Genomic DNA, 9,411 nt, shown 5'->3' on the forward strand with positions numbered 1-9,411 from the left:
GTGGTTTCTTTGATAATAGTCAAAACCAAAAATATCAAGAAAAAATAGCTGAACTAGTGTCCACATATATAATACGGATTTTTCTCATTACTAAATTGTTCAAGGGATTTACACAGTCAGTATCCAACATGCACCACCTTCCAAAACCATTCCGTTGCTAAACTCACCGAAAATACAACCACTATGCGTGAAATCCATATTTGAACAACGCACAAAAGCTCTTGCCTCCCTCTTTCGTGACCCAAATCCTGGCCTCTAATCCACGATGACCAGAGGCTGATCGGCGGTGGCACACTTAGAGGTGATCTCTTTCGGCAGGCCACCACGGAGTATTAGTACCTGGAACAAAACCTCCGCTCTGGTGCCTGTCACAACTCACAAGCTCGAACACACAAACATCATTAACCTACAGGTGGTTGTCCACAGCAAAGTCCATCCAATCTTCATCCAGGCATTGCACCTTCAGGTCGCCAAAGTAGGTCATCGTCCATGATCTCCCTTGGCAGATGAGGGTGCCAGAAGTGCGTGCCTCTAGGAGGTGTTTTTGGAAGCGACCTGGAGTTCACTGGATGTCAAACATTGTAAACCTAACATGTTGTCACGCCTCCTCTCTATCTCCCTTGCGTTGCAAGGCTATCTCTAGGACTGACTAGATAGAGTTTTATTTAGAGATATTTTCTGTTTATGATTCTATATCTTCTTTTGTTTCTTTCTCATGTAATGTAACAACCTATGAGAATTTTGCCTCGTCCCAATCAAGATATACTCAGCAGGCTCTCCTCTGGAGGGTTTGAGACGCTCCATCATCTTTCACATGGTATACAGGACCCCTCTCTTCCATCACATCAAGCAACTTCCTCCCATGGTGTCATCCTCTACCTCCGCTACCACCTTCAGCCTCAACTCCCAGGTATTCAAAAAACTAACGAGAACAAACTAAATCCTATGGCATGCACAAGTGCTATCGCAGATCCGAGGTGCAGGCATGTACGGCTATCTAGACAAAACCCTTCTTGAGCCTAACAAAACCCTCAACAGCAAGAACTCCGAAAAGAATACATTTTTTTGGGTTCAAAGTCATCATGATGTTTGTACCTCAGTTAATGGATCTATGGATACGTAGGATATCCGAAGAAACCTCCACGCTGGATTGCGGCTGCTTGTCGAGGTAGCCGCTGACCTTGGACCGCAGTTACCCAAAGGTGCGGTCGGCGATGGTATTCGACCATTGGAAGGAATAGAAGCAGGACTCCTTAAACTTAGGCCGGACATGAGTGTAGGTCGCGCCGAGCGTGGGCTCGGGGATGAGGACACCATGATGTTTGCACATAAGTTATCAGGCATGCAGTGTGTAAATTATCGTGATATTTACAATGAAGTAACCGAGGGTATGTTTCAACATCTTCCCCCATCCCCAACTATATTCTCGGTTCAAAAATTGTTTCCATGTTGTTTGTACGTGAGTTACCATATTTGTGGTGTGTACATTAGGATGCAATTTATAAAAAAATTATCGGGGTATATTTTCAATAAATTTCCCCGTAAAAAAGTTAGGGTGTTTATTGGTGTTTTATCAGGTCTACGTCATGTAAATTACCCGGCTATTTACACAGAAAATTACCATAGCTCTGCGGTGCATAAGCTCTAATCACGTTAGTCCGGTGACTTTACCGGTAGAAATCCCATCACACAAGTTCTCTCGACAAATATCTTTCACCAAGCATCTCTTTGATACAATGATCAGATTTTCCAATGTGATTCACATGTCTATAGATTCGATCTCAATTAGTGACCTCACACAAAATCAGTCCAAGAGCTGGCACCATTCGTCGCCGGTCCGCGCCTTGCCACATGGGAGTGGCTCCATGGACAACACGACTAGGAACTTAGCAGTGAGGTTGCACTGCGGGCCTGGACAGAGAACTGCCTTCTCTCATGGTTAGCTAGGTAAGGACAATGCGTATGACGGCAAGGTTAATTACCGTGCTCTTGGAAACAGCCTAAACGTGAAGGTAATTGTGTAGACGAGGTCAGAGCACCTTGCCACTGGCATGTCCTTGCGCACTATAGACTCTTGCCCTTGTTCCAACCGTTTCCTTCTTGATGTCTCCTATTCTCAACCTGGCTGAGCATCTTTCCATTTCTCTTTCTTCTTGATTTGTTTTGGCCAATTAACAGTCGGCGCCGTGTCTCATATACATGGAGAGAACATAGTTTGTTTGGTATGCTTTTTTTCAGGGAAGCTGGTTGGTATGCTGGTGTATATATATTAGTCGTGCAAGGTGAAGTAGTTGAAAACATTTACGTCTAATTAATTTAATGAGATATTGTGATGAAAAAGATTAATAACTACCCCGCAAAAAAAGATTTACAACTCCCTTAAAACACTATTCTCCCTTGAAGGAAGCGCTCCTGGCTGATCGCGGTTGTGGGCAGCTGGGTGAGTCCCACCTGTACCTGTATGTAGCATTGAGTTTTACTCTTCGGTCCATTTGCGGTGTACTGGTGGCGCTTTCGGATGCATCCTAGAAAATCAGAGCCCACAACGACGTTGCTTTGGGTATATCATTCATTCGCATAGTGGCGCTCCTGCTATTCACGCATTACTTTTACCTCTGTTGACCACTGGGGAAAGGGGAAACTGAGGTTGGCGAACGTCTCCTTATTCTTCCACAGCCGCCGTGAGCAGCGGCACTCCTTCGAAAGAGGTATTTAGCCAAAACCATCAGATTTGAGGCTAGGGTAACAACTTTGTACTACATCTGAGGTAGGGCACGAGGAACCACCATCTTTACGCCCAACGACTAACAACAACCACTAATCGACAGATAAGATCAAGATAATAGCAAAACTGACAGATTGAGCCCACCTGTAGGGATGACAATGCAAAGACCAAACAAAAAAAAAACACTTGGACCAACTTAGGTGGCAAAAGAGACGTGGGTCGCACATGTCAATGAGTCAATGTTGCTCTTCAACCCATCTCTCTTCCTTTGGAGAAATACATCGAGCAGCTTGTAAGTGCCGGCCGCGAGCACAAGAGGCGAGCACCAATAGCACAAAGCAACAGTAACACACAGACCATCCCAACCCCCACCCCGACCTCTGGCTCCTCTCCCATCGCTATCTTCGGCGGCGCCATCGGGTTACGGCAGACGGACACCCCCGACCAGCCCTGACCAACATCTCTCTCAAGCGAGTGTTGTCGCCCTTGTCGTCACAAGTGCGAATCCGACTGTGGCCACCTTGCCTTTGACATCCCCAGTTCTCCCTAGTCCGGATCGATGCCAGGACTGGTGGCCGCAACCAGCTCACCATTGCGTGCGCCCGGTCTCGTGTGCAGTGGCGGCTGCTGGCGTGCCTGTGTGGGTGCGTGCCACAGCCAAGGGCGGATGCAGGCGTGCGTGCCACGGCCAGGGACAACTGCTAGCATGCAAAAAATACACTATGTGCTTTATTTGAAAAAGATAGTTAAGGCAGACAAGTTACACGTACCATACTATTTTATCTTGAGTTCATGCCTTTCGTTAACTTGAGCCTCGTGTTTGTGTGAAAAGCATCAGATCAATTATAAAGGTTTACCAGAAGTACAAAACATCTCAAATATAATAAAAATTACATCAGGATTGCAAAACCACAGAACAACCACTATTGCCACGGGAATGAGCCGCCCATGCACAGTGATCGTCGATCCACTACTAGAGTCGGCTTGACGTTATCGACGACAGCCTGGAAATCTTCGTGCAAGTGCCACTTTTCGTGCACGTGCCACTAAGAACCAACACTCTGGAGCTGTAGTCTTCTTTGTTGAAATCTTGTGTAGATCTGAAGCATGTAACACCAAATCTCGCCATATGACAAGAAACCCTAACTTCACCGTTCAAAGGAAACGACAGGAATCTACATCGGAGCTCCGTCAACTACGTCGAGTTGGACGAACTTGATGAGGATCGAAGCCCTGAACACAAACTCGAACAAGAAGTGTCATCATCCGCCGAGCGCCGCACCAGTGAGGACTAAAAAACCCTAACCTAAACTATTAACCGAAACGGATGCGCCGAGATTCCCCTCCCCGCCACCAGCCGCCGGAGCAGCAGTAAGAGGGGAGACGAAACAAATTTGTTAACTAGAGCTTCATTTGCCATATAATAGTGTATTACTGTCATTTTTATATTCGTAGTACTCCCTCTGTTCACTATTCTAATATGTTCTTGCTTTTCTATAAATTGGATGTGTGTAGACACATTTTAGTGTGTTAGTTCACTCGTTACAGTCCATAAGTAATCTATGTAAAATATCCAAAACATCTTATAATAGTGTATGGAGGGAGTATACGGTTTGCTAAAGCACATCTAGATATGCTCTAAGTATTGCACAGCAAAGTTCTATGTCATTCACTTTACGCGGAGATTTGGGTTGGTATTTTCTTATTTCTTTTTTTATTTTTGATTAAGTCAATTAGATGTGCAATACTTAAAGCACATTTAGATGTACCATTGACAGGCCCGTTTCAAATCGCCATGCTTCAAAACAATGTTGCATCTTTCATACAGAACGTTGAGCTGACGTTATCATATGCATGACTGGAGAAGACATATCAAGGTTGTCTCCCGTTCCTGCCCATGTGCCCGTAGCACATAATCTTTATTCCCTCGTTATAATATTATTCCCACCTCTAGGATTCAATATGCCATGCCATTCTAATTATCCATGTGTACTATTCCTAAGTTGATATAGTCCTGGAAACGAAATAGACCCTCAGAGGTTGAGCCGGGTTCACACCATGGTGGTGGGTAAATCTGGCATAAAAACCGAAGACCGAAGATCCAACCTGTAAAGACCGAACTTGAAAAAACCGAATAAAAATTGGTCCCAAAATTGAAAGACCGAATTTACTTTGGTCAAATCGCTCATCGTATATGGCAGACCGAATAGTCCATATAGTCCAAATTGGGCCTAAGCTTAACTAGGCCAAGATAGCACCTGGCTTGGTGTCGTGGACGACCGCGTTCCTCAATTCAATTATCTCCCAACCAGATGAACCACATGCAATGGTAGCCGCCCCAAGGTTCGAGCCTCCGACGACCGCCCCGCGTGCGCCTCGCCGTCTGGTGTCATTGCTGGTACCTCCAACTGTCGGTGGTGCGTCACGCCTCAATCCTCCTTCGCTTTGTCACACCTCTATAGACAACCCCCTTACTCCATCTCCTGATGTCTGGTGCCCTCTACTGCCTGGTGCTTCGCCTCATGTTCCCAAGACAGTTCACCACCTTCCATCCTCCTCCAAGGACCGTGGTCCCCTACGGTCCTCCGACGGCCTTGCCTCCCCATTTCTCCAACTTCCCATCATGTGCAATGAGTGGTTTTCACTTTTAGTGAGCTTTCGTTAAAATTCACTAAATTTCAATAATTTTATCCGGTAATGAAACATTACCTTTCGGCCAAAATGTTTACGCAATTTCAGTAGTACACATGAATTCAATTATTTTACATAAAATCAAATATTTTTCGACCATTTAGCCAAAACGCAAACCTACATCACTGAAATTCAGTGAATTTTGGTGATTTAGGATGGTGCTGAAATTTTCCAGAAACATATATGTGTAGGAGTGCCGCCCTGAGCTAAAAAGCACGGACACTGGGATGGAAAGACGGGGATACGCATATGAGGACACAGGATACAACATTTTTCAAACACAGTTATTCGGGGATACGACGAGTATATATATAATAAAATATTAAAACATGTCATGCAATAAGAGTTCAAAACAAAAAAAAAATTGAAGTGAAACTAAGATGAGATAATAATACTGCCCCATTTCCATTTGTTGTCTGATGTCTCCTTTTTCAAGTGCTCAATGATTGAATTAATTGATCCTTTAGAACCATGCCATTTCAACTAAGATGTAAATTTTACTCGGTGGTGGCCCTCACACCATGCTCCCTAACATTAGGCAACAACCAGGCACCAGCATGCAAGTGGGCAGCAACTTAAGAGCATGCAGCACCGGCATGGCCGCATGGGGGAGCCAGCAGCAGCAATTAAACTGCAAGAAATCGATCAAAGAGGTGAAGGGGTTGAGGAGAGGCTGATGGGTTTATCAGCTCGAGCATGGTTGCCATCGGGAGGTCGAGTCTAGGCGGCGGTGGTCGAGTCAGGGTGATGGTGGCGGCGGTCAAGTCCAGGCGGCGGCACCGACGGCGCGTGCGATTGGTAGTAGTGTTCCTTTTGCGGCGAGCGTGTGCGGGTGCGACCCTGGAAAATAGGGCCTGTATCAGGCCGAGGCTGTTTGTTATTGGGCTTCCCGTGTCCCCAACGTATCCCATACATATTCTAGGCGTGTCTTTCCTTTTGTTCCTTTTTTTAAAGCCAGAACTCACGGGATACCGGGGGACACGCATATCCCTGTGTGTCTGGCCGTGTCGCCGTGTCCCGCCGAATAAGGACGACAGTTCATTCAGCAGTTTTCGCCGTGTCCATGCTTTGTATCCCAGAGTAGTGCTAAGTGCTAAAATTGAAGTTTGTTCAGTTCATAGCATCTACGAGAAGATTCTGCTAGTTCATACTTTATATGTATGTATGAGTGTCTTCCTGACCAGTTCTCTGTATATGTAGTGTTAACTGGCTTCATGTTCTCTGATTTTGTCTTGTATACACATGTACTAGTACTGTTAAATGAGTTGTAGCATGAATTTGGTGTATTTGTTCAGGACAAAACACCACCCTACACAGACTGAAGACCGAATAGCGGATAACCGAAAAGACCGAAATAATTTCGGTCGTCAATTATGGAAGGCTGAATTCTTGAAAGACCGATCAGGCCGAACAAACCAAACAGACCGAACACCCGGTCTTAGTGGTGAGCACCACAAGCGAGGCCCTCGTCTTGCTGGTGGCCCCTCGTGCTCCGTCCGATACAAACGATTCGTCTACATCCAAAAAGGAGGCCTTGGACAAACCATGGCAGAGAAACCGAGGAGCATCATGTACAACCGCTTCCCTTCCTCCTTGTGTAGCTGCGTCTCAAAATTTTCACAAAGGAGGCTAAAAACAAGCATGGCTTCAAATTAACCATATACTAGCATACATCGATAAGAATTAGAACGGCAAAAAGATAAAAAGTACTGAAAGATCTTTCAAAAGAAAGTGATGATACATCTTACGATCGAACGATGTTACGGGCAAAATAAGGGAAAAAGAGAAAGCCGGTCATGAAATACCTAGGTAAGAGAGTCGAAAGGCAGCCATGACTGATAAGAAGGTGAGGATCTTCGAAGGAGTCACCATCACCACGAGGGCAACTCCTTGCCCACTCCATAAAGACTGGAACTAGGATGCCACGACTTCTGACTCTACCTAAAAAAGGGTACATGCCCTCTCGCCTTGTCTCAAAGGGCGCCATACCGTCGGCAGTCATAGTGCTCACCACAGAGTCGTGCCTCTGCCACCTCCTATTACGCCTTGCCCCACCCAACCAGCGTGGGTAGTCTCCGGCCAGCCTCTGGCAGCGGCGGGATCTTCCAACCACCTCCTCCTCCAACCCTGCTCTCCTCTCAGCCTCCTCTCGCTGTCGCATGCCCTCATCTCCTCCAACGGCACTATATTTCATTCAGAGCTACATAATGCCATCAGATTTTTGGATACAAGTACGAACCATGCAAATGTGCATTCTGCAGGACTGTATACATTAGTCCACAAATAGAACCATTCGAGTTGAACTAAAAAACATGATGACAAAAATTTAGCTCAGTATTTTTTTTACTAATGAAAAAACATATTAGACCCAAAGTGGTCGCACCCTTCCACAGAGCTACATGCCCCGGGCTGCCCTTTTTTTTTAGAAAAAACATATTCAGAAAGTAGAAGAAACATTTGATCCATGAAAACCATCAATCAATAGGTTATATTTGCTAGTACAAAAGGCAAAGGATCTATGGATAAAATTCGACAACATCTAACTGATATGGGGATTGAAGATTAGAAAAGTACCCTGCCTAGTTACCAACTATACAACCCGGATATGGACTAAGACTGACTCACGGAGAGATTCCAGCTGCAGGTAGTGGTAGATCGCTGCAAACGGCAGCGATGCGTTCACCTCTCCATCTCCTCATGCCGGATATCCGGCAGGTGTCATGGATGCCCTCGGATCTTCCCGGGAGCACCACCCATCTTCTCCATGTTGACACCTATGGACAGATCTACACCTTGCCGTTGCAGACAGATGGAAGGCACGATCTTTTTTTTAGGGCCAGGCTTGATTTTATTAAGGCACATCTGTACGAGTCGGCCCAGATTGATCTCTAGCATAGATGGGCCAATAGACCATACAGCAACACTGTTTGAAATTGTTGTATTCGTTTGTGAATCTGAAGGAAAAAGGATTTTCGCTCATATCCCAAGAGCCTACAAACGATCCGGTGAGTGAGCTCCCTGTCGCTCGAGTGCTATAAAATGCCACACTCGTACTACTGTACACATTTTGTAGAAGACCCGTGCATATCTAACCGTGTGTGACCAATGAGGCACTTATGAAGGTGAACATTCCATCACATCGCCTGTCTTGTCGGTCCTGTCGCCATCGGTGTCCTGGGGAAGGCCAGTGGTGGAAGGAAGAGGGGTTGGTGTGAGCCGCAGATGCATTAATTAGATTATTGGGACACTCAGTCGATCTCAACAACCACTGGCCAACAATACTATCTGACAATGTCAGTACATTGAATATCAACATAGATACATGAAAGTTTATCGGAGATACACATTGCACAAGTTTGTAATATAGACTGGCTAATATAGAAGATGCGAGGTCATCACGGGGAGCTGGAGAAGGATATGAATGTGGTCTCACTAGAGCGTACCCCCACGTAGCCGATCGTGGAGGTCAGGTTGCAACTTCGTCAAGCACTTCTAACATGTCAGAGCATGTTGCGACTACCCTCATATGATGATTGCAAAGCAACATGGTGTTGTCCTGAGGCATCACACTGTGCAATGCTTGTTCTTTCCGTTTGAGTAAATGACCCCTTCCCAATATCTCCTATTCTCAAGGTAACATACATTTTCTATTCTTTTTCCTTTTACACGGGAAGATCCCCATAGGTATTTGTCTCCTATTCTCATGAGATAATGACTGGCTCGAGCATATGTAATTGGACGAAGAGCGGGGAGGGGGCAGAGATTGAGATGGCTAGTATGCTGATATTATAGTACTATATGTTGTGATAACTTTACTTTAATGCCAATATACACGGTAGGTGCTCTATCCATCAACATCGACATGTTCGTGAGGAATTTCCATGGGTGAGATCCAGCCACGTGGCCCTGTCTTTAGCCACACTATTACCAAATACACTGTCCCCTATCCATTATAGGCCACACACGGGACATATCTCAAGTGGTACATCTCGAAA

Source organism: Triticum aestivum, chromosome 4A, assembly GCF_018294505.1.
Source record: "Triticum aestivum cultivar Chinese Spring chromosome 4A, IWGSC CS RefSeq v2.1, whole genome shotgun sequence".
NCBI lineage: Eukaryota > Viridiplantae > Streptophyta > Magnoliopsida > Poales > Poaceae > Triticum > Triticum aestivum.